At 35.7% G+C, this 27075-nt stretch overlaps 1 long non-coding RNA gene across 3 annotated transcripts in view; it reads left to right on the top strand.

The window, feature by feature from the left end:
* Positions 1-27075, top strand: part of LOC150052947 (uncharacterized) — a 530194-nt gene that overhangs the window by 233474 nt on the left and 269645 nt on the right. The gene's annotated exons all lie outside the window — the stretch shown is intronic.

A 27075-nucleotide genomic window follows, 5' to 3' on the forward strand; every position in this document is an offset into this window, starting at 1 on the left:
AGTATATAAGATAATATGTAGAAAATACTGCAGTTTAACAGACCCACATACAGTCCTTGGTTTCTGTTTTTATGCTTCATAACTGTAAATTGCTGCTTGTACTGAACCCTCCTGTGCAATAAATAGAAGGTGGTATGTTCCTTAGAAAGCCAAGCTTTGCCAAGTTATCTTGGAATATGGAATTGAGAAACCTGGGCTTCTTTTTTTGGAAGTTATTTTTAACTAGCAGATGCATATATAAATATATATTTATATATGTGGTAGGGCATTATGATATACTGCATTCATTGTAGAGTGAATGTATTCTTCTCATCTCTCTAACTTTGTACCCATTAACAGTTAGTTGAATGCATTCTCTTCTTTTCCATGCTCAATTTCTATTCTCAGCTTCTGCAAATTACTATTCTACTACTTCAATGTTATTATGTTATTTTTTTACTCCATATCTCATTAAGGGCCTATAGTGTTTTACCTGTAGTGTTGGGCTTCTGAGTCATGGCCCAATGTCATGTAAGTTGCTTTTGAACTTAAAAATGGATCTCATCTGCAATGTAAGAATCCCATCCATAGCTTTATACCAAAGGAAATGAAATCATTCTGTGGAAGAGCTGTCTCCACTCCCACGTGGTTACAAAAGTATTATTCATAATAAATAAAATGTAGAAATCAGTTAAGGATCCTGCAATGGATGAATGCATTGAAAAAGGATAAAGTGTGTATAAAATGCACAACAAAATCATCTTTAGCCAAAAAAAATCATGCAGTTCTATCATTTCTAACATTATGAATGAACTCGTGGCTTTTTTAAGTTGCCTTTCTTCTCACCCCTCACAATTGCTTATCATATTTGTTAGTGTTTCTCTCCAGTTTCTGTTACATAGTACTGTTTGTTATTAAACAGTTACTTCATTTTCCTCCAGACATCACTGTGTTTTAGTGGTGGGCGATGTGATTGCCTATATATAATTGCTAAGTCACTTTAGAATACTTCTGTAGGGATGTGACTATATAAATAGAAATTGTTGTGCTTAGGCTAGAATTTCTCATTTGAGTCTGAGGGCTTGTCATGTAACCTACTTCTGATTGCAGAGGAATCAACATTTCATATCATTCATGAATTGACTCATCTGAGCTGTATTCATTTGAATATCAATATTTCTATCCAGTGAGGAAGGGAACATGGAATAATCACCTACACAGACAGATGATGAGAAGCTAAGAAAGACATTGATTGTTTGGCTTTTTTAGTATGAATTAGTTATACAAGGGGGTTTTCATTTTATATGTCAATATGTAATATGATGCATATCAGTGTGTTACCCTAACTCACACTTCATTTTCTCCAATAAGTACCAAAAGCTTATTTTTTAATTTTTTCATGCACATGAAGTGTTTGGATTTTATACCATATGTGGTGGTATAAAGATATTCATGGGAATTATATTAAGATCTTTCTTGAAATGCAGAAACAAATACCAATGTGGAGTGCCATGTTAGTGAATACATGAACACATACCATGAGCTCAAGAATCTTAAGAAACAAGAGCAATATCTCTATTCCTTTTCCAGTGCAGTATATTTTGATCTTGTTTTAGATTAGTCAAATCTACGGCAAAGCCCCAAGCAGTACTTCTCCTTGACACAATTTCTTATCAAGTTACCCATGACTATTCTTCCTTTCCTACTCACTCTTCACAATTTCTACTTTTTCTGTCAGATATGTCAGACAGAGCCAATCTGAAGGGACCTTTGCCTAAAAAAAAATTTCTTCCCTGTGTTATGGCAGCTCAGCTTAGTTTCTCTTTTGAATCCCAGATTAGTGATCTGTGGGGAACCTCTCCCTGAATATTCTACTTAAGTCTGCACTCTTAGACTCATACCCCTTGTATTCCTATTATTTTACTGTCTGATATATATATATAATATACCATTTATTACAATCAGAAGTAGCACAAATATTACTTATTGATTAGTCTACTATCAATTTCTCTGAAGTGTTTTTCCCCCCATTTTTAGATATGGTATCGGACATTGAAACCAGACATGCACACATGGTTTGGTAAAAGGGCCCAATTCTAGGTTTATTTTTTTAAAAAATCTTTCTTTCAAGATAGGATTACTAGCATTTTCCCAGGAATTATCTTTTTGCCTCCTTTTGCTATCTTTTTACCTCCACTGCTTAGTTTAAGCCTTTACTTCATAGCCAATCACTGTGAACTTTTGCAGTGACTGAGAAAAATCACTAAAACTCCATCAACCCAGATCCACTTTGACTACAACGATTGGGATGGAGTGGAGGAAGGGGAGGGGTCAAAATCATGAAAAGGGGTATCAATGTTCAAGGAATAATGTACTCACGATCTGAAAAATGTAACTGTAACCCCTCTATACATTAAAATAAATTTAAAATGAAATACTGCAACTGTAACCTCTCTATACAATAAAATACAGTTTAATAAAAAGAAATAAGCATCTGGTTGGTTCCATATATTTGCTATGGTAAATAGTGCTGGAGTGAACATTGTTGTGCTAGTGGCTTTAGTATGTCTTTATTTCTGTTATTTTGGGTAAAAGCCAAAGAGTAGAATTTCTGGGTCATAGGGGAGCTCTATGTTTAGTCTTTTCAGAAACTGACATACTGCTTTCCATAGTGGTTGAAAGAATTTACACTCCTACCAACAGGATAGTAGCAATCCCTCCTGGCCACATCCCCACCAGCATCTGTTGTTATTAGATTTCTTGATAATGGCCACTCTAACTGGAGTGAGATGGAATATCATTTGATTTGCATTTCTTGTATGGCCAGAGAGGTTGAGCATTTCTTCATGTGTCTATAGGCCATTCTTATTTCCTTTTCAGAGAAGTCTCTCTAGAATTCTGTGCTGCCATCAGAAAGAATGACATCACCCCATTTTTTTTGTTGGTCATGGGACTTGAACTAGACCTGGGCACTGTCCCTGAGCTCTTCAGCTCAAGGTTACCCCCCTACCCTGAGCCAAGCCCCACTTCCCACTTTCTAGTTTTCTAGAGGTTAATTGGAGATTAGAGTTTCAGATCCTTTTGTGCCAAGGCTGGCTTTGAACCTTAATCCTCAGATCTCAGCCTATGGAGTAGCTAGGATTACAGGCATAAGCCAACATGCCCAGCTTTGCTCCATTTGTAAAGAAATGGAAAGACTTGGGAAAAATCATACTAAGTGAGGTATGCCAGACCCAAAGGAACGTAGGCTCAATGGTTTCCTTCATTTTTAATAATTAGTACATACCTTGGACTCTTCTAGCAGAGGATTACAGTAGCTCAAACCTAGGTATATAAGGTCATATAGGATGAGAGTAAATGAAAGGATCTCTAGGATATGGAAACAAGAGGTTTATCTTGAGTAACTGTGGTTCTTAATGTATTATATTATTTCTCTTCTCTTTTCTTCCCTTCTGGTTAACCTCATATTGTTACTGTATTTGGCTTTGTTACCTGGTATATTGTGTATATATGTTTATTTGAATAGGAAAGGGAAGGGGGAAAAGAAGATGATTGGGAAGGGGTGGGGAAATGGGGATAAAACGTGAGAAGGGGTATCAATGTGTGAGAAGTAATGTACCTACTATTGGTGATTGTAACTTTAACCCCTCTATACATTACCCTGACAATAAAAAATATAATAAATAATAAAAGAAATAAGCAAAATGAATCAAATGTTTAGGTTGCAGTTTTGAGAGCATTGTGGCAATCTAAATGGCAGGAACCATTCTTGAACCCTCACACATCCAAACAAATAACGATGGACTAAAACTTTGTTAGGGGAATAGAGAACGTTGGGAGATTTAACACCTATTAGAATGCTAGAACTGATTGCACGGCTGGTAGTTCAGAAGCCCGTGAGACAGTAATGACATTAATAAAGTTCTTAGGCTTGTGGATTGTTTGACTTCTTAAACTCAGCAGAATGCACCATATTAAAGGATTAATGAAGTCTGGTAGAATAAAGAGATAATTAGTTCAGTTTTACCAGTGCTTGAAACGGATTGAGATGTCAGTCCCCAAATCCAAGTTTGGACATTTCATCAGAATGAAAAGACAATATCAACAATAAATGGAAAGACCAGGGCTCAAGTGAGAGTTTCGAGTCAAAAGTATGAATCCATATGCTTTAGCATATAAAGAATAATTTTATACAAATCCACAAATATGAGCATGCTAGGAATATGTACTCAAAATTCAGTTAGGCACATGATAGGGATGACCAGGTGTTACTGGAAAGAAAATGAATGCTGATAGTAAATTAATTAGGAAGCCTACAGAGTGGGAGAAAATCTTCACCAACCAAACAACGGACAAAGGCCTCATATCTAAAATATAACAACTCAAAAAACTGAAACACTCCAAAACTAACCTCCAAAGTAACAACCATCCCTTTAAAAAATGGGCCAAAGACTTAAAGAGAGTCTTCTCTGAAGAAGAACAAAAATGGCCTATAGACACATCAAGAAATGCTCCACATCTCTGGTCATAAAAGAAATGCAAATCAAAACAACTCTAAGATTCCATCTCACTACAGTTAGAATGGCCAGGATCAGGAAAACGAATAATAACAGATGCTGGAGGGGATGTGGCCAGGAGGGATCACTACTACACTGTTGGTGGGAGTGCAAACTTGTTCAACCACTATGGAAAGCAGTGTGGCAGTGCCTCAAAAGGCTAAACATAGAACTCCCCTATGACCCAGCAATTCCACTACTTGGCATTTACCCAACCAACCAGAAACAAGGACATACTAAATCCACTAGCACAACAATGTTCATTGCACCACTATTCACCATAGCAAAGATATGGAACCAACCTAGATGTCCCTCAGTTGATGAGTGGATCAACAAGTTGTGGTATTTGTACACAATGGAATTCTATGCTGCTGTCAGAAAGAATGACATCACCCCATTTGTTAGGAAATGGAAAGACTTAGAAAAAATCATAGTAAGTGAAGTAAGCCAGACTCAAGGGAACTTAGGCTCAATGGTTTCCCTCATTCGTCATCATCAGTAGAAACCTTGGGCTCTACTAGCAGAGATCTGCAATAGAGCAAAATCTTGATACATAAGGCCATATAATGTGAAGCTAATTGAAAGGACCTCCAGGATATTAAAACAAAAGCCATATAATGAATGATTGTTGTCCTTAATGTACTATGTTGTCTCTCATCTCCTTTGCTGTCCCTTGGTTATCTCATATTGTTATAGTATCTCACTTTTTTATTTGATATATTGAATTTATTTGTATTTGGATATTTGAAATTTGATAGGGAAGGGGGGAAAACCAAGACGGGTAGGGGGGTGTAGGGGGGGAGGGAAATGGGTACCAAGACATGTGCAAGGGTATCAATGTATGTGAATTAATGCACCTTCTATCTGGCAAATATCATGTAACCCTTTTACTAATTACAATAAAAATAAAGAAAGAAAGAAAAAAAAAGAAAATGAATGCTGATAGGAAAATGCAACGTCACACAATTGTGGAAAAAACAGGGCATATGAAAAAATTATCCCCAAACAGCTTGATTATAGAAAACCTACATTGAATCACAGTGACCAGAATTTTTCTGCATTACTTTCTTACACCAAAGACAGGATTACTTACAACAGAAATTAATTTGACTGTATAATTCCTATAATTATTTCTCCAGGGATAGAAATTTAAATAATATATTTTAATCTCCATGGCTTCTACAAGATAGCTATTTACATTTTTGTTTTATTGTATCAGTGGAATGAGTAACCAGAAATAAAATATTGAAATTTAACTGGCGATACACTAGTCTTCCTATTTCATTATTTTGAAGGGACCATAATTGATAAGATTGTTTATATCACAAAGCTCATACATAAATAAATTGATAATCTCAGTCCACAATTGAGTTCAATTATGACGTTTTTGCAATAATAGGATTATTTGCTGCTCATTCAGAACTGTTTTTTTCCTATATCTACCATAAGCATTGCAAAATATGTGATTTGATGTAGTGTTTTATCCACTGTGGAATAAATTATGTTACGTGATGCTTTGGAATCTTACAGTTGACAAATTAATTACCAGTTATCCTGATTAAAATTTGTATATATTTGGGCAGACAAATGCTGATCAGGCTTATGGAAATATTTATCTAAAATATTTATCAAATACTATATATATACATATATATGAATGTGTGTGCATGTGGTTTAGATATTTTCCAAGGGTTATCTCCTTTAAGGCTTGCAAAGAGTGAGTCCATGAGCTTAATTAGCAGCATGAGCATGTGAGAATGGGTGAGTAAAGAGGCTGCACAGGTAAATATTCGTCAGAATTTCAGGTTAGCTTGAAGTTAAATTTATACTTGTTTCTCCTTCCACAAAGGGGTTCATGGAAGGGAATGATGGATTTTAGTTCACACCTTTAATGCTACAACTTAGTTTTGTTGTTAGTTCATCAAGAGCTGACAGACATGCCTATTAATCATTTGACAGTAAAGGAGAAACATTGAATGTGTCTATATTACTTTGCACTTTCAAAATTTCTTAGGACATAATTTGCCTTATCCTCTATAGGCTCCCTTTCAAGTAAAAGGAGTGTCCAGAAGTTAATTTTGGAGAGGACTCTATAGAAGTTGTGGTAGCCACAACAGTCCTAATAGATATAACAGATAATAGCTGGCATCTTTTGAAATTTACTGGAGCTGGATCCTAATTTTCTATCATCTTTGTTATTAACTAACCAGGAGGGAAATGTTTTTGATGTACCTTAAAATCTCAGGTTTAATATTTCTATAAATAAGAAGAAGGAAACACAGGAAAGAGGGAAAGAAAGAAAGGAAAGGAAGTATGGAAGGAAGAAAGAAAGGAAAAAAGGAAAGAAGGGAGGGAGGCAAAGAAGGAAGAAAGAAGACAATGAGCAGATGTGCGTATATCATCAACTCTTATGTTATAAAATTTGATGACTATTTTATTATATTTTTATTACTTTTCAATAGTTGTACAAAGGAGTTGCCATTTCCAGAGCAGTTTATGAATACAACCCATCTTAATCAATGTCACATCTTTTAATATTCACACCCATATCTTTCAACCTACCCCTTTCTCCACTTTTCTTATTTTTTTTGCCAGTCCTGGGCTTGAGCTCAGGGCTTGAGCACTGTCCTTGGACTTTCTCACAGCTAGTGCTCTACCACTTGAGCCTCAGCACCCCTTACGGCTTTTTTCTATGTATGTGGCATTGAGGAATCGAACCTGGGTCTTCGCTCATGCTAGGCAAACACTCCACCACCAGGCCAAACTCATGGACCCCACTTTTCTTAATTTTTTAAGACATTCATTGATTTATTTTTACTGCATTCTCCCCCTTTTTCTCTTCATTTGTCTATCCCCTCTCCCCTTTGGTTCTATCACAACCCATTCAAGTACCTATTTACTGGTGTTTATTTTATTGAACTCTAATTTAGGCTTTCAAAGAATTACACTGCAAGATCTCCTAAATCATGTTTCATGTTTTTCTATGCTTGTTTTCTATCCTTTATACCACCCAAAGTATTTACTTAGATATTTATAAAGTGATTCTAGTTTCTTTATAAGAGATAACACATGCATTTTTTTTCTCTGAATCTGATTTCCTTCACTTACCATGACTTTCCTGAGGTGCTTCCATTTCTTTGCAAGCGATTTGATATCATTCTTTGCAATGGATAAGAAAAACTCATATATGTGTACATATTTATTATATTTTCTTAATCCATTTTTCCACCGAGGAGCAAATGTTATTCTTGTACTTACTAAGGATGATTATTTTTGAATTATCACACATAAATATCTACTGTTCAAATATCACTGCTTAAATCAGTCTTTTGTTCAAGGCACCTAATTTGTACACTGGTGTCCCATTCATTTTTAGATATTAGGAATGTAGCTTTGAATAAATTTTAGAGAGCAGAATCAGTCCCTAGGTGTGTGAAGTTTGCTTTGGGACTGGGGAGGAAAAATTTTAATGAAATTAAAGGACGGAGTATTCTGTGAATTATAAATGAGAGCCAGAAGTAAAGAGTTAGAAAGAACAAACAGGAGATTATGATGAAAGAAACTGATATTGGCTCAGGTACACATGACGGATGCACTGACTTGTCTCAGATCTTCTGGAGACAAGATTTTTGGAGGAAGAAGAACTTTCTTTGATTGGCTTTGAGATTATAGTCAGCCTGAGATGGGGGAACAGTGCTTTCCTCAGAAGCATAAAAATTCATGGTATATAAAGATAAGAAAAACTAATTACAAGACAATGTTTAATGAGCTTTTTAGAATTAAACAATTTAAAATGTGATAAGGATTTTTATCATGTTGTGCAAATGGATTTGATGGCCCAGTTTTTGAATAATTATATATAATTGATTGCTTTTAAAAGAAAGTTTGTGTGCTGGTACCAGATCTTGAATTCAAGGCCTGTGCACTGGCCCGAGCTTTTGTGTTCAAGGCCAGAACCCTACCACTTGAACCACAGCTCCACTTCTGAAGGCTTGGGGGTGGTCAGTAGAAATAATCTCACTGACTTTCCTGTCCAGGCTGGGTTTGAAATAGGGTCTTCAGACCTCGGCCTGCTGAGTAGCTGAGATTATAGGCATGAGCCAACAGCACATTATATCTTAATACACTGAAATATATATTCTTAACATTATGTTGCAAGACAGTAAATACAAGTATGAACCAGTTCCTCTATCCATTTTTTATCATGAGGATGATTTGAGTTACTTTTGTTATTTTGAGAATAATTTCAATTGCTTACATCTTTCCTCTTTTTGTGCTAACTTACCATCTGCCTTTTTACTGTCTGTACGTTGGCAAAGATGAGTCTTACGCAGGAAGAGACAGCTTAACGTTTGTTAATAAAGTATTGTTCAAAACTGGACAAAATGAAGTAGACTGTTTTTGTCTAAGTTTTTCCAAGCAGCTGGGGTGGTGCTCATTTGTGCATAAGGTGATGAAAATTTGAATGGAGACATCACCACCTTCTGCCCATTCTGTATGCATGTGATAATCAAGAACAGATAAGCCCAGACTTCATTCAGCAGCTAATTTTAGTTAGGTAAACCCATAGGCTTAACTGTTAATAAAAATTATAATATTCAGCAATTTCATTTGGAAATTTTACAAAGTAGAATTTGTCTCACTGGTAGTTCATGCAAGTAAAAGTATACACCATAGGCTTAAATGTAGAAATGAAGACACAAGGTGTACTTGAATTAATGAGTTACTTTCTTGTGTGGTATTTAATCATTGTGTATACTTGTAACCCCAGGGGAGAAGGATTCCTCATTTTTTTGTTTTACACATAAAACCACTGCAAGGTAAATGTGTTTATTAGTCATGGGACAGAATCATTTCCTATTCTATAATTTTCTTAAAGTCTCTCAGTTTGACCTTATGTAGCAATGAAGAAATAAACTTCTCAAGTCATATTTAGAACTTTATTTTGTATTAACTATATAATCATGGTTTTCCTGTGTTTACTTCAAAATAGAATTGAAAGGAAGGCAAAGAAGTATTTAGTATTTACTTGTTTTATTTTGTCATATAAAAATAATAAAGCTGAGTACTTTTCAATTGCAACCTGTGCTTTCCTTGAAGGCAGTTGTCTAGACCTACTTATTATTATAATTTAACTATAATCCATGCTAAAATATAATTTTCTAATTAAAAAATATTACACCAAGGATTTTATTTTTATCCTGATACATAATGGACGAAATCAAATGGTGGAATATAAAACGTTCTGAAGCCCAGTATTCTGGCTAGAGAGTTTATCCTCTATTTCCTTATAATCTAATCCCTTAATATATTTATATCTACATCTCTATATATCTATCTTTTTCTCTAATACACACATATATATATATATTCATATGTATATATGCATGCACTCCTAGCATGCACTCCTATCCAGTATATTAATAGAGATATCAAATAAAGGTAGGTATGATAAGGTCTGAAAGTGTAATTGCAATGTGCAATACAATCCCAGTATTCTAGGGTACCAGTAGACTCCTATGGATTTCAAGTACATATGAACAAATGAAAGCAAACTGCTATCATCAGGGGATATGATTTTTTTTAACGAAGTGGATTGATCAGCAATTTTCTAGACTATGATTCAACCTGAGACTTCCCTTTTAATTGCTTTACATCTATGCTAGAAAGATAGAATAAATGAGGAAGTATGTAAGGAATGCATTGAACATTCTATATTCTTAGAATTCTCTTCAACTTCATATAGTCAAAACTAGTATTTTAAAAAAGGATCTTGGAAATCGTTTGTGGATTTTTGAACTACTTTGAAAGCAAGCCATTGTGTAAAGGTGACTTTGTCATATTCTGCACAAAACCTAGCAACCTGGCAAGTTAGTGTCTCTCTGTCTCTGTCTCTCTCTGTCTTTCTCTCTGTCTCTGTCTCTCTCTCTCTGTCTCTCTCTGTCTCTGTCTTTCTCTGTCTCTGTCTCTCTCTCTGTCTGTCTCTCTCTCTGTCTCTCTCTCTTTCTGTCTCTCTCTCTGTCTCCCTGTCTGTCCGTCTGTCTGTCTGTCTGTCTGTCTGTCTGTCTCTCTCTCTCTCTCTCTCTGTTTTCTCCTATCTCTATCATTATCTTATCTTTAGATCTGTATCTCTGTCTCTCTATTGTCTATCTACCATCTAACTATCTATATTGAGCTCACTTTTTTCATAATAAAGATAAAATTTTACAACAGTTGTAGGAAGAATGGAAACAACGTTTGTGAAGTGTATGGCATGCATGCAATATTATATGTAACCATAGCTTTGGCCTCAGACCTACCTCAACACTGACAAGGACTTTCAATGAAAGAAGGAATCACACAGTCAGTAATTAAAAATGAATCTTAATTATTTTTCTTAGTTACTTCAATTCTGAAACAAAATAGCTAGATGTGTAGTTGACTATTCCTTCAATCTGCCAAACACTTTAAATTTAGATTCATGTATTTCTGGACGAATTAACAGGTAATGGCAAGGGCATAACCTACTTTCAGCTTACATTAGTTATTTACTCAGTGATGATTTCCTAACATACATTCATCATGAAATTGAGATTGGAGACTAATATGACAGTTTCCTTCTTGTGACAAATCAAGAATGTTTACAGGATATATTAAGACATGAGCCCAAAGTAGAAATGGGCAATTAACTTGGAGATAAAGAACTTGGATTTTAGAAGGAGACATCTTGGGTCAATTCTATACTTCACTAGTCATTAGATGTGTTAGTTAAATGAGTGTTGTGTGTGTGTGTGTGTGTGTGTGTGTCTATGTGTGTGTGTGTATTGGTACTGGAGACTGAATCTAGCATCTGATCACTGTCCCTTAGCTTTTACAGTCAAACCTGGTGCTTTACCACATGAGATGGCTCCACTTCTGGCTTTTGGTGGTTAATTTGAGATAAGATCCTTGCCTGGGCTAGCTTCAGTCCATGATCTTCACATCTCTGCCTTCTGAGTAGCTAGGATGACAAGTGTCAGTACCAACACCAAGTATAAACTTTGAAACATAAGACAACTTATGATTTTAAAAACCAGGACTATATTCCTATACAAAGAAGCCCAGCATCTGAAGTCGACAAGTTAGTTATAGCTAAAACACTGCAAATAATCACAAAACTGCAATGACCTTGTCTATGTCTACTGGAGCCACTGTCCTATTAGACTACTTGATTCATTTTTATTTCAGGTAGCAAATATCTAGTAGGGACAGACAGAGCTTAGGAGTAATTTGTCGATTTGCCAGTCAAATTACATGAGTCACCTCTTCACATACCATTCAGTACATAATTAGTGTTTATTTCAGTTTTACTATTTATTATGCAAATTTATTGCCAAAAAGTATCATGATTGGAGAGTATGTAACTCATTTTCTTTTATTGGCAAACACAGAGATGAAAGATGGGCAACTTCCTGTTTTTTTAATTTAGTGACATCATTCTCCAGAGTATCTATATCATCACATTCGTTTTAATATAACCATTACTTAGAGGAAAGTATGATGGAAAAAACTGATTCCTGTTGTCGAGTTGATGAAGTGAAGTGCTTGCTCATAGTTGGATTTGCTTCTGCTAGGTTGGACAAGTTTTGGAGTCAATGCACTCTAGGGAGAAGTGTTGTGAGTCTCTTAGTAAATATTTTCTACTTCCTGCTATATTGCTTAATAATGATATGTGATGGTCTGTTGGTACTGGAGGCAGCTTGTGTTCTCTCTCGAAATAAATTAGATGCTCTGGTCTGACTTTGTTGTCCTTGTCCAAAAGGGCAAGTGCCGTCAGCAATTTCTGCCTATGCAAAGGAATTAGCAGAAGAATTAGTCTTCTGTCTCTGGCTGTAGCACTGAGGTTTTTGTTTTGTTTACACTAAAGCATGCTGGCAACCTTCTATATCAGGTTATTGGCAAAGTTTTCTTCAGTGTTGGTAGTAATACTGCTGATGTCTACTTTAGTTGTCTATAACCATGTGCATGTATCTACCCACCAGTCAGCACAAATTGTTCCTTGTGAATTTTTTTTTAACATACACCACATAGTAACAGATGTCATAGCAGTGGACTAAATATGTTCCTCATTGGTTTCAAGGTGGTCTATTCAGAAATAAGTAAGGAATTGGTAAGCTTTATTTATGACATTTACCTCCCCTAAGTGCCAATTTTTTTGGGGGGTGGATGATAGATAGTGTTCTGTTATATTTCATATGGCATTTTCCAGCATGCATTGTAAAAGTATCTAGAAACTAATTAGCATAAACTGAGCACTGTGTGCTCGTGACTATAATTCTAATTATTCAAGAGATCGATAGCCAGAGTATTTTTATTTTAAGCCACCCTAGGCAGACAAGTTTTTAAGATTCCACCTCCAAAATATTACAAGCAGAAGGTTGGGCTAGGAGCATGGTCCAAGTGATAGAGCACCTGAAAATCAAGCCAAGAAAGTCTAAGGTCCTGAGTTCAAACCCAACTAACATCCCCCTGCCAAAATGCTTAACATTAATTATTCTATGCATGCTAGTTTGTTATATATCAATTCACTATGTTGGATAGTGATTGCTTCCCCAGAGTTATATTCCATTCAAGGGAAAGGGTGGCAAATAAGTCATTGCATATTTTTAGTTAATTCTTCTTCGCCATTGGACTACAGTTCTGTCATATCTAGCACTCAGCAGTTTTCTATGGAGACTAGGGAGTGAGTGACGAATGCTCAATTCAAAGAAGGGAGTCTGAGGAAAGAGCACTGCAGAAGCAGTTACAAAATACAAGCACTTCTGATAGAGTGGGTTTTTCAGAACGATAAGTTTGATTTTTATTTCATTGAAGCCTACCAACTCACCAATTATAATTCCTTGTTCTTTGAGCTGAGTATTGGAGCATAATGTTTTATGATGATTATGGTTCTGTGGCCAAGGAATTTATGTTAAATTAAGCAGCAACACTGGCCTGAAAAATAAGTAAGTCTACATCAATTTGCTCTTGCTGATGAACAGAAATGTCAGTTGCTCTAGGCACTGAGTTCTCAGGAACTCTAGATAGCTACATATCTGTCCATTTGTCTGTCTGCTTATCTATCTTTCTAGCTGTACCATAAGATTTTGAAGACCAACAAGATAAATTAAACATTCTTCACACACTGGGCTCTGTGGTGAGCAACTGATATTCATTCATTGTCTTTACATCATAAGTCTAATACTGTACATTTAAAAATAAACAAATGAAGATTTAAATCTCAAAGATCATTAGCCTAATTTAACAAACGAGAAGTAAATATAAGCCCAAGGAGTTTGTGGAACTCTATGTAAATTATTTCATCCTGCAGTTTGGAAGTAAATCACATCAAGACAAATACATAAAGGAGTGATGACAGATCACTTGGGTTCCACAGAAAATTTCTGTGGAAATATTTACAGAATCTAGAACGATGGTTACAAAATGATATGACCATCATGTAGACTAATGAGAAATTGATCTCATGTCAGGTCAAAATTATTTTTAACCTGCTGGGCAGAGTGGCTCACATCTGTAAACCTAGCTACTCAGGAAGCTGAGATCTGAGGATCAAGGTTCAAAGCCAGCCCAAGCACAAAAGGACCTGAGACTCTTATCTCCAATTAACCTCTAGAAAATAGGAAGTGAGACTTGGCTCAAAGGTAGGATGGTAGCCTTGCGCTCAAGAGCTCAGGGACAGCGCCCAGGCTGAGTCCAAGCCCCATGCCCACCCCCCAATATTTTTAAACTAACTACGAAAAAAACCAATTTTGATGATAAATGTGCTAACTATAATGCCATCTGACGATAATTTAAAGTGATTAAACCATTTTTGTTTGCTTCTAATAAGATACATATTTGACATCTTAGAATGGTGAAAAGAAATTTACATTACATTTCAGGTAGTAGAAATGAAAACTTTTCCTTAGTTTTATGAGTTGTCCTAGCTAAAATTCCACCTCTCAGTTTAACTTCAGAGCTTCTTTTATGTGATTACACTGAAGGTGGGTCAGACACATGTGTATTGCTGTTCATTTTTTAAGTGTGATTTTTTCTAATTAATCTATTTATTTTTACTTTGCATAGAAGGGTCTGTAGGGGAGCTGGGAGTTTGGCCTAGTGGTAGAGTGCTTACCTAGCAAGGGCGAAGACCCAGGTTTGACTCCTCAGTACTACATACATAGAAAAAAATCCAGAAGTGGTGCTGTGGCTCAAGTAGTAGAATGCCAGCCTTGAGGAAAAAGCCCAAGGACAGTGTTCAGGCCCTGAGCTCAAGGCCCAGTACTGGCAAAATAATAGAAAAAGAAGGGTCTGTGGGGTCTTCACAAAATATTGACCCAGGTCATTAAATCCTACACAAGTCTCAATAACAAAACAAAAAAAAAATCTGTCCACAAAATGCTTAAATCCTTCCTCCAAATTAGAGCCTTGCTTTGATGTCTTTGAGGTATTACCAGAAAGATGGCTTTATAAATTCAATTCTACAAGTATGATTCTCTGTTTCTAAATGGATGTGTATGAGACAGAAGCATTTGCATGGGGAATTAAGATAAAATTGTAATTTGGAAAACCCATTAAAAGCTTCCTTAATTGTTTCAACTCATGAAGTTGTGGGAAAGAAAAAGGAAAATAGGTTAGATAGATAGATAGATAGATAGATAGATAGATAGATAGATAGATAGATAGATAATAAATAAAATGAGAGATTGAATGATAATTCAGTGTAGAGGAATATTAGTTATAGGTAAGTTGTATCTTAAAATTGGTAGCCTTTTTCAGAAATCCCCATAAGCACAGCCTAATTTAAGAATAGCAAATTAGAGATGAAAGAGAAATCAAGTCTCTGATGGTTGGCTTTATTCATAGGAAAGTAGGGTATGTTTCATGTGATTATGCTCACTTGAGAGGGGCAAACTGGGAATTCCCTTTAGACTTGGGAAAGAAGTTGACATTTCTCATAATTGAGTCAGGCTTCTCCTACATTCATAAGACTTTTAATGCCATACCAACTGAGCTTAGTTAGTAAATAGTGTGCTTAATGTGCAATGCAATTTCAAGATACATATGTCCCCAAATCAACACACAACACCCATAAAGCATATCTATTTTAGAAACAGGGCATCATAAATCTAGAAAGCTCGAATCTCACTTTCTTACAATATTGCTGTTCTTAGAATCACAAGGCCTAGAGACTATGGGGCCATTCCAGCCCAGAATCATTCTTTTTGGAACAGCCATAAGATAATGACAGGGATCAAGAAATAGATATATCCAATTTGTGGTTTTCAGTGGTATGAGAAATGACTCCAGGGCTTTTGCTGTTCTGAAACTGCATTCAGAGTTATGACAAAGATGAGCTATTTGCACCTAGAAATTACTATTTGATGGTAATCATTCGGTTCTTAACACAAGTAAATAAGATAATTATTGCCTCTTTTTGAGTCCTACTGCATTCTCCTTTTGTTAAACTACAAATGCTGCAATCTCAACCTAAGTATGGACTACCCCCACTGTATCAATTGAGCTTCTAGTTGAGAATCATCTCACTAATTGTCTTTGAATAGAAAATGCTAGAAAATCCTTTAAAGTGAATGATTTACCTTCTGTGTTCTTTTTCTGGAACTTGGACATGCCTCGTCAACAGGGAATCTTGTCTCAAACACCTATGGGAATCAAGCGTGCAGTTTTATCAATAGTATTAGGATAATCTGGGCTTGTTTCTTTCTTGTCCATTGTACCAATTCATTCTACATTATATAAATACTTAATGTGAACCAGAAAATTGATCATTAACACTTGAATCCTTTTTTTTTTTGATCATAGGGCTTACACTGGGTGTTGTCCCTTAGCTCTTCAGCTCAAGGCTATTACCCTATCCCTTGAGCCTCAGTGCCACTTAACAGTTCTCTAACTGGTTGACTGGAGATAAGAGTCTCACTGTTTTTAGGGCCTGGTGGCTTTGAACCATGATCTTCAGATCTCAGCCTTCTGAGTAGCTAGGATTATGGGGTTGAGCTACTATGCCCAGAAAACACTTGCATCTTGAAGTAAGAAGAAACTATGCATTTTCTACTTACCTTTTATGAAGTTACAGGAAGAACCTTTATTTTTTAAAGGTTTTATTGAACTTTTTTGACTCACTTTAATTTAATTCACAAAATATTTCCTGAGCACTCAGTCTCAAGAAGACATTATGCAATGTCTCCAGGAAAGAAATATGAATAAAAATTGAACGTTAGCCTTAAGAAATAATAGTTTGCAAATTATAATGTCACATGATAAAGACCAAAATGAAATACAGTACAAGAAACAGAGGCAATAAGAAAGGAAACAAACACCTGGAAAAGAATGAAAGGATAGGGGGCCGGGAGTTTGGCCTAGTGGTAGAGTGCTTGCCTAGCATGCACGAAGACTGGGGTTCAATTCCTCGGTACCCCACATACATAGCAAAAAGCCGGAAGTGGTGCTGAGGCTCTGTGGTAGAGTGCTAGCCTTGAGAAAGTCCAAGGACAGTGCTCAAGCCCTGAGCCCAAGCCCAGGACTGGCCAAAAAAAAAAAAAAGAATGAAAGGATACTGAAAAATTTACAGTAAAGTGATGGATATACAATAAATATATTGCACCTGAATGAAGCGTGATCTTTTAATGCAATGTAAGGGTGACATTATGTGAATCTTTGATTCCTGTAGAAAGTATTATGAATTGCTGCAACTTTTGGCTTCTGATCCTTCCTTCCTTCCTTCCTTCCTTGACAATGAGCCTCATAAAACCTAATGAGGATACCAAAATTAAGACAAGTAAAACAGAAGACAGTTGTTGCCTACACAAGTGTGCTTTCAGCTTACCTGGTTGGCACAAGCCCACAATATCTTATAACTTTAGCATACACCTCCGCTAGAACAACAGACAGTTTGAGTATGATTTAATAATTCTCTCATGGAGATCAAGGCAGAACAGAGGCAATGATATCATAGCCATGTGTAGAAACAGAAAAGATACAGACTTACTAAAAATTTATGAGCATGGGAAAACACAAGACTCTTAATTTATCCAAAGGATGAAGGGACAATATGGGTAAAAATTTCAGATGAGGAACATACAAAAGAGAATTGTGAAATCCTATCTTTTGTGGATTGGAATGAATCCTGAATGTAATTCTACAAGATAATCAGCTTTATGATAGCAGATTGTCTAGAAGGTAAAACAAAGACAACAAGTGCTCATTTTTTACTTCTTTTTTTTCTGACTAATAAGGTGGACTCAGTGAGAGAATTCTCTTTCCCCAATAAGAGGACTGACAGATAAGGTGCCCTCTGAAGACTGTCCATTCTACAAGTATCTTTTGACTTTGACCAAATCACATTTCTGCAGAATATTCTCTATTTATAAACCTCAGCGACACAGCAGGCATCTGTGAGGCTGATGTCGAAATGTTTGAATTATGGAAATTTCTTGAAATATCCCATCTCATGTTTGAACATATTTCATAGCACAAATGGGTGCATTTTAGAAGCGAATTACTGTGTGTACATTTTATAGATGACTTTAATAGCTTTTTTTTGGTGTGTGTGCTAACTAGAACAAGCCTCATAAACTTGTACATTCTCCTGCGGTGGCTGAAGATATTACTAATGCCTCCCACTGATCTAGAAGTTGAATTTCTTTCATCTCTGTAGGCCGTCAGGCTATCAAGGACTTTGGAGAAAACACTGGTTGAAATGAGGATTTTATAGGCTGGAAGGAAGAAAAGTAGAAGATAACAGATTGTTGTGGGCTGTGATTTGAGATAAGCCTTGGTTTAAATCTGAGTTCTGGCATTTGCTATTCTTGTGTTTTTGGAGAAGGCAGCTCACCTTTCTGAACAGAAGTTCTTTCTTTGGAACTGGGGAAAACAACACAGTATGTATCTTGGTAGCTGCTATTTGCCTAGGTGTGAGCAGTGTACAGGTGCTCTGTAAAGTCTGATAAAGTAACGTTGAAGCAATGGAATTCAGGATTCTTTACTACCGTGGATCTGCAGGATGTAGGAATGTAATAGTTATAGAAACCTAAGCTCTGCAGAGAATTGTGGATGTGGAAAACAGGGATACTCACAGATGACACAAGTTCATGGAAACTAATGCGAAAGTGATATGGTGTTTGTGCATCAGAATAGAAGCTATCCCTCACATGATTCTAGCAACTTCCTAGGAATCTGGTGAGCGTCCAGTGAGGTAATTCATGTATTTTTGTACTGAACTTTCTCTAAGGCAGCATTCATACCAACAGCATAAAATACATTTTTTCTCTCTGTGAATGGTGGGTTAAATACACTTCAGCTGTTAGCAAAATGCTTTATTTTTTTTAATATTTGAATTTGTTTTAAAACTACCTAAATAGTGAGTTGACTGATTAACTAGAGTTTAAAATCACTGTCAGACCTCCTCATTAGAACTATCTTTTGACAAAATAGCATCATCGCTGTATGTTTACAGAATATGGAAAGAATGTGGAGCAAGGACCTGGGTTTGGATGTGTAATTCTACTAGTTCTTATCAATAAGACCGCCACGAGTTGCTTAACTTCCTTTAGCAGGCTACCTGGTTAGGGAAAAATGAGAGACTGGTGTGTCGGCATGAGTTTGTCATAAGATTGTTTATGTATCCTTGTTGTCCACCAAACACACACACACACACACACACACACGGAATCATTGTGCATCTTCCTTTTGCTTGTAGAAATTACAAATTTGCTATTTCAATGTAAACAATCATTACCAATGAGATATTTCTTCATTATCCTCAGTTTCATGAATTTCACCTAAAAAAGGACACCTGTTGACTTTATTTTACCTTCTAGACAATCTACCATCATAAAGCTGATTTTAGCTGATGGGAATACCTCACCTAGAAACTCAGAATGCAGTGAAACGTTTTGTTTTAAATAGGGTGTACATATACTTTGTAAAGGCAGGTAGAAAACGGCTACTTTGTTTTGTAGAAGGGATACAAGAGATATCAGGAAAGATTTCACACAAAAGAATGTTATCCTTTTGTGGTGGCTGTGAAAAAAAGAACATTTGAGTTATGTTTTCTTCTGTTCTTACATGGACCCTTTCCTGGTCTTTTCAGGAATATTTTACTAGTTATGGAAAATGAACAAATAATTTCACTCAATGTTTTCAGTCTCCTAGAATTAAAAAGAGCATATATCTAATAAATGATTGGAGATGTTTGAGTGAAATTTAGGGAACAAAACTAGTTTTCTGAAAAAATTATGATGAAAATATCTATTGTATAATTTTCTAATAATCAGTCTTCATTGTGAGTAAAGAAGTTTCCTACTGGAATTAAAAGTTGAACAAATATCTATATTTCTGTAAAAATACTTGAAATATCCTAGAAGATTTTTGAACTGAAGGGAATGAGATAAAAGAGAAGGAAATGACTGATTTTTCCTGGATGCCTTATAAGAAAATGGCATTTGGTAGTAGGATTTGAACCAATATCTGATTATGGCCACCAGCACAGGGAAGGATACGTTTTCAAGAGAGAAATTTCACAAGGAAAGTTATAATTAATCATAAGGAATTGTATCTGCTGGTTGAAAGGAAAAAATTCTGACTTTAAATAGAAATGTTTTTCAAGGATAATTTGAATAGTACTTTGCAATGACAGAAGATCACGAAAATTACCTGCTTTCCTGAAGAGCACACGGAGACTCAGCAAATTTTGACTTTCTTTATCAAAAATTGCAGCTAAATTAGGAAGCATCTATGAGTTCAAGGTTCTCTCCCAAACTCTCTTCTCTTTCTTGATGTCCCCTTTCCCCTCTAATACTTAACTCGTTCATTAATAAGCACCCTTGGTTTACTTGTCTGTATTTCCCTTAAAAAATAAAATCAGCAAGTTAATGGCAATCAGTAGAAGTCCAAACCTTTTAAGATCCCACTCCCCCACTTCTTAATATATCCTGTATGTGTATAGTAAAGCAATGTTCTCCTTTTGCCCTATGGGTTCTTTTTGAATTTTTTTTTTTGCCAGTCCTGGGCTTGAGCTTAGGGCCTGAGCACTGTCCTTGGACTTTCTCAAGGCTTGAGCTCTACCACTTGAGCCTCAGCACCACTTCCGGCTTTTTTCTATGTATGTGGTACCGAGGAATCGAACCTGGGTCTTCATGCATGCTAGGCAAGCACTTTAACCACTAGGCCAAACTCCCGGCCCGAAAATTTTTTTATTGTAATTAACAGAGGAGTTATAATTATATTTGCCAGATAATAGGTATATTACTTCTCACACACTGATACCCCTTCTCATGTTTTTGTCCCCATTTCCCTCTCCCAGCCCCTCCCCTCATCTTGTTTTCTCCCCTTACCTTTCTTATTGTAAATAAAGAAATAAACATATATAAAATATACTAGATTACAAGGGAAGATACTGTAACAATATGAGAATAACTATAGGACAACAAAAAAGATTACAAATAACATAGTACATTAAGAACAACATTCACTCATTATATAGCTCGTTTCCAGATCCTGGAGGTTCTTTCACTTAACCTCATCCTATATGGCCTTATGTATCTAGGTTTTGAGCTATTGTAATCCTCTGCTAGGAGAGTCGAAGGTTTGTACCAATTCTTACAAATGAGGGAAACCATTGAGCCTATGTTCCTTTGAGCCTGGCTTACCTCACTTAATATGACTTTTTTCCAAGTCTTTCCATTTCCTTACAATTGGGGTGATGTCATTCTTTCTGATGGCAGCATAGAATTCCATTGTGTATAAATACCACATCTTGTTGATCCGATTATCTACTGAGGAGCATCTGGGTTGGTTCCATATCTTTGCTATGGTAAATAGTGCTGCAGTGAACATCGTGCTAGTGGGTTTAGTATGTCCTTGTTTCTGGATGAAAAAGTTGGATCCTTCTAGGTCATTTTGCACCAGGATTAACTCCAAATGGATCAAAGACATCGAGGTAAAAGCAGATACACTGAAGACTTTACAAGACAGAATCAGATATATACTAGGTCTCTTTGGCACAGGTTGAAACTTTCTTAATAAAGATCCAGAAACACAGCAAATTAAAGAAACTTAGGATAAGTGGGACTGTGTTAAACTGCAGAGCTTCTGTATGGCAAAAGACATAGCTAGCAAGCTAAATAGAAAGCCCACAGAGTGAGACAAGTTCTTCACTAATCATACTACAGGAAAGGCCTCATATCTAAAATATATGAACAGCTAAAAAAACTGAATCATGCCAAAACTGATCTCCAAAGAAACAACCATCCTATTGAAGGATGGGCCAAAGACTTAAAGATAATCTTCTCTGAAGAAGAAATAAAAATAGACACATGAAGAAATGTTTGACATCTCTGGCCATAACAGAAATGCAAATCAAAACAACTGAGATTCTACCTCACTCCAGTTAGAATGGCCATGATCAAGAAATCTAATAACAATGGATGTGGGCAATGATGTGGCCAGGAGGGATCATTACTACACTGTCGGTGGGAGCATAAACTTGTTTAGCTACTATAGAAAATAGTATGGCAGTTCCTCAAAAGACTAAACATAGAGCTCCCCTATGACCCAGCAATATCACTACTTGGTATTTACTACGGGTTCCTTAACTGGAATCTATTTTACTTTCCTGAGCCTTCATCACCACAACACTGTTCAACAGCTTGTGTTAGCTGTCTTGTCTGCCACTCAATTTTCTCACTTTAATTTTTACTGACTAAAGGTACTAAAAACAATCCTTTATGACACAAGAAGAGGATGGTGATCTTTAACTCTATTTTCCTCTTTAATATTTCTTAAAATATATACTCTCGTCATTTCCCTTCCTTCAAGCATATAAGGTAGATGTGCTTCTTAGAGTAATGAAAGTATTCTTCAACAGTCCTGATAATGGACTGAATATTCTTTTTTTGATATTGCACAGGAAGTGAGCCAGTCATATCAGGGAAGGTTGTGCCACGATTCTGTGACTACATGGATAATAACCATAGGGAAAGAATATTTATTATATGCCAAACCCCAGGTTGACTACGTTCATTACTTTATGTACATTAACTTGATGTACATTAACTATGTCATGTACATTAACACTACAATGTAAATACTGCCATTTTGCAGGTGAAGAAGTGTTGTCAGGTGCTAGTTGTGCTTGCATGTAATCCTACCCACTTGGGAGGCTGAGAGCTGAGAATCATGGGTTGAAATTAGGCTGGACAGAAAATCTAAGAGACTCTTCTCCACTTACCCAGCATTGAGAAACAAATGGATCTGTGATTTAAGTGACAGAGGGCCAGCTTTGAACAAAACACCTAAGTGAGAGTTTAAGGTACTTAGTTCAAGCTTCAGCAACCTTATTTAAAAAAATAATGCAAAACAAGATAAACTCTTGATCAGGTTCATGTAGTAGTAATTTGCTTTGAAAATGGTAAACTGGCAGTAGGGCAAAGAGCTTGCCTAGAAATTAATACTTTGAATTTATTTTTTTCTTATGTAGCATAATAATGGGATATAGTTCATGAAGAAATTGCAATCATCAGGGACATTTGGATCCTTATCCTTGTGCTTAGTTTTCCAGAAGAAAACTCTTGAAGGCCTAACCCAACTTGATGCTGTATATCACAGTATTAAATTATTTTTTATAATCTTTTTGGAAATTTTAATACCAAATGATCTTGAACAATTTTTCACAGGCTAATTTAATTGTAATACACACATCTTGAGCAAAATATCTAATCAATACTTTTTCCGGTATCTAAATCTGTGTTTTATTGGATGTTGTAGTATTCTGAAGCCACCGAGTCTGTAAGTTTAGTCATGAAAAGGTTTATTGTAAACATAATATTTCTATTGGTGTATGCATATAGTTAAGCATCCCATTATATCCTGTAAGTATGGGAATTACCTCCATTCAAATAATACGAATTTAGAAAGTGTATTTCCAGCACCAAAGCATTATCCCTGTATTCTACAGTTAGTAAAGAAGTTCGGTTGAATGGAGTCGAGTGATGCACAAGGCAGCTAACCACTGGCCCTGATAAAGAAAGCGATGAATAGCCTTTGAATTTTGTTCCACAAGACCAGGAATTCATGAATATGCTTATATAATTTTATTTATTGAGAGAAACTCTGAGGGATCTGGGTGCCATGGAAGCTGTTGTTAACATTATCTCTCCAAGGCATCTTTTAAGTTAATAAGCAATGGAAGGACAAATGTTTTTCTGTTTGATTTCTTTGTCTTTATAATTTTTTGAGGTGATGATATTCTAAGACTAATACTTTACTTATTTCAGATAAAGAATGTTGCAAATGAGCTGAGGAAATATGGTGATCAGTTTTTTTTTTTAACTTCATCTTTCTCTTCTACCCTAAAGGAATGAAAAGAATTACAGAGGAAAAGGATACGGAGTATCATATAATTCTCATTCTAATCAGGAAAATGTTCTCTAATATTTAGAGCAAAATATTCTCAATTGTGAGGAGGGAATGAACCCGGGTCATCCAGATGCTGTCTGGGTCAATTTATCACTGGTCTGATAATGCTCTTAACCTTGAGAGATGATGGCTGAACATTATGTGTGGTAGCCAAGTTAATACAGAGGGAAGTTAAATGACCCTGACTATGACTAACAATGGATGCAGTCTTCATTCATTCATTTAATGAATATTTAATGCACAATCACTATTTGCTGGATGCTGTGTATTCATAAAGAGATGAGAAGCAGAGAATCCCTGATATAGAGAGGTCTTATCTTTTATGGAGAATAGCTTAATGAGTCTTTTAGTATGTTGTGAATCCATAATAATTTTGTACATGTTGCAAGGTCTTGTGGAGCAGACGATGAGCATTATTCTGTTCATGAATGTTATAGATTTAGAGAACAGTTTTAAGCCATGGGCCATTTATATTTGACTGAAAAAAGGGAAGAAATTTTGCAGCTAAATATGAAAGGAAATAGCCTTACAGATACATGTTAGAACCAGGAATAAACCACTGGATCTTTCCCATTTATTAATATATCCTAAATTTGTGGTGAAATAGATATATTGATATGTTTAGTAGGACACTAACCTCAGTGAGGGGGGCTATAGAAGATAAAAGGCATCCAGTTTTAAGGGACTGTCTTCTTACTTGTCATGAGGCTATAATCATGAACAAAAAGTTCAATCACTATGGAGTAGGGTCAACGATGTCTTTTTAGTACTGGAGATTGAACTTAGGGCCATGGTGCCAGGCACGCACTCTATCTCTTGAACCACAGCTCTAGTCCTTTATCCACTGGTTTTTCTGAAGATGAGATCTTATGGATGTCCTGGCAGGCTAGGGCTGAGATGCTCCTACTTATATCTCTTCCTGAAAAAAAAAAGTGCATTTGAAACAAAAGCTGCAGCTTCTCTAAGTTTGTTTTCCTTTTACTCATATAATATTCTGACCACTCTCCAATCCCAAGAAAACTAAACAAGTGGATAGCTTTCCTGATCTTTTAACTGAAATTCTTATTTATTAGTTCTAGAAAATTTGTAACAGTATAAGTTGGGCTTCGTGGACCAATGTAATTGTGCACTAAACAGGTTGAGATTGGAGGAATGTTTTAGCCTAGGTGTTCAGGAAAAACTTGTAAAACCCCCAAATTCTAATGGTGTGATGTCCTAGGATGAGTAAATTACAATTTAAGAAAATGAATAATACCAGGAAGCTAAAACAAGTTGTCAGAGAGTGGAGAGGCTACAGAATTGGGGGAAGGGCATACAAACAGAAAGAAGAAAAGTAAATAAATGCAGTCATGATATTCTGGTACCTGTGCTAAAATTGATCCAGGTAACTTGAGGAGATGAGAGGGAGAGGAGAGATGAAGGAGAACAATGATGACCTCAATCAAGATGCATTGACATGAACTGAATTTGACATGAACTGAATTTGACATGAACTGAAGCTCCTCCTACAACTACTTCAAGTTAATAATAAACAAGCAAACAAATCAATAAAAGGAAAGCAAGAAGAAAGAAAAGGAAAAAAGATATTTACATTACTTTGCAATAATACACTTCCATAGGTTTGGCTTTCATTTTATTCACATTTGTTAAATTTGGGTATTAAATCCATCATTTTCTTCATTAGCTTCAGATATATGGTAATATCCTTATGGCAGACTTTTCTCTTTATTTCCCCATCCCCCAGCATCACAAGAAAGCATGAAAGAGGAAGAAAAACGATGTTTTAAGCTTTTCTGTAACACAAAGATACCTATTCATATGAAAAGCATCTATTTTATTATTCTATCTATAATCAGAACACATTTTTTGGCTTTTGAAAAGAGCTACACAAACACTGCTTTTCTGAACTAAAAATGATGAAATTCTTGTATTATTTCAACTATATTTGTGTAAGTCATTATCATAGTAGCTTAGCACTTTGACAAACACATGATTTTAACACACACACAAAAAAACACTCAAACTTTCCAAGTTGAATTGTAATGCCTCTCTTTTGTATAAAAACACAAAACACTTTGATTGATTTTAATTTGTTAGCTTCTTTAGTTGTTGGTATCAGAGGTAATCTGGATTTTAACACGAATGGCCAGTCAATAACATCAGTCTTTCTGAAATTAGTCTTTGAGTATCCCCAGAGCTTAAGAACACTTTACAATGTCAGTCTAGGCAGTGGAAAACTTCTATCCAATTCTAACAATGTTGAAGGCAGTAAATTCATAAGATCATCAGATTCTTCAGAAGCAGTGTTTTAGAAAGTCTACTTTCATACCATTTATTATCATTGTCACTTGAGAACTCAATGGTTATGTAAAGTTAGATCTCCTGAATCAAAGTTCAGACAGGTCCAATAACTGAGGTGTTTTGTTGTTGTTTAGTTGTACGTGGGGTTTGTGACTGTTCTAGTGCTTGGATTCAGGGTCTGGACATTGTTCATTGTTCCTGAGGTTTTATACTTGAGCCACAGCTCCACTTCTAGCTTTTGTTTTGTTTTATTTTGTTTGTTTTGTTTTGTTTGTTTTTGTTAGTTCATTTGAGAGGTGTATTTCAGAAATGTTCTTGCCTCAGTCAACTTCCATCCACCTTCTCAGATATTATTATAGATATGAGACACCAGTACCCAGCTTAACAAACTTTTAATAAGCCTTCATGTTACGTTACTGCATTAAAATGTTTCAGCTGTGCTGTCTCTGGCTGTAAATTCTCTGAAGGTAGCATTCACATTGAACTATAATCCTGATACCCTAATATCTAGTAGAAAGAGAAAATTTAAACATAGATAAAATAATATATTAAGAATAACAATCACAAAGATAAACCTCTTGTCTCTATATCATAGAGTTAATTCTGTTCACTTTTTTCCCACTTTTGGTTAATCTCATGTGGTTACTGTGTCTAATTTTGTTACCTGGTATATTATTTATACGTTTATTTGTTTATTTTAAATAGGAAAGGGAAGGGGAAAAACAGATGATTGAAAGTGTGAGGGGGAAAGGAAATGGGGACAAAAAAACGAAAAGGGGCATCAAAGTTCAAGAAGTAATGCACCCAT

The sequence above is a fragment of the Megascapheus bottae genome, chromosome 16 (assembly GCF_031878675.1).
Source record: "Megascapheus bottae isolate mThoBot1 chromosome 16, mThoBot2.hap1, whole genome shotgun sequence".
NCBI lineage: Eukaryota > Metazoa > Chordata > Mammalia > Rodentia > Geomyidae > Megascapheus > Megascapheus bottae.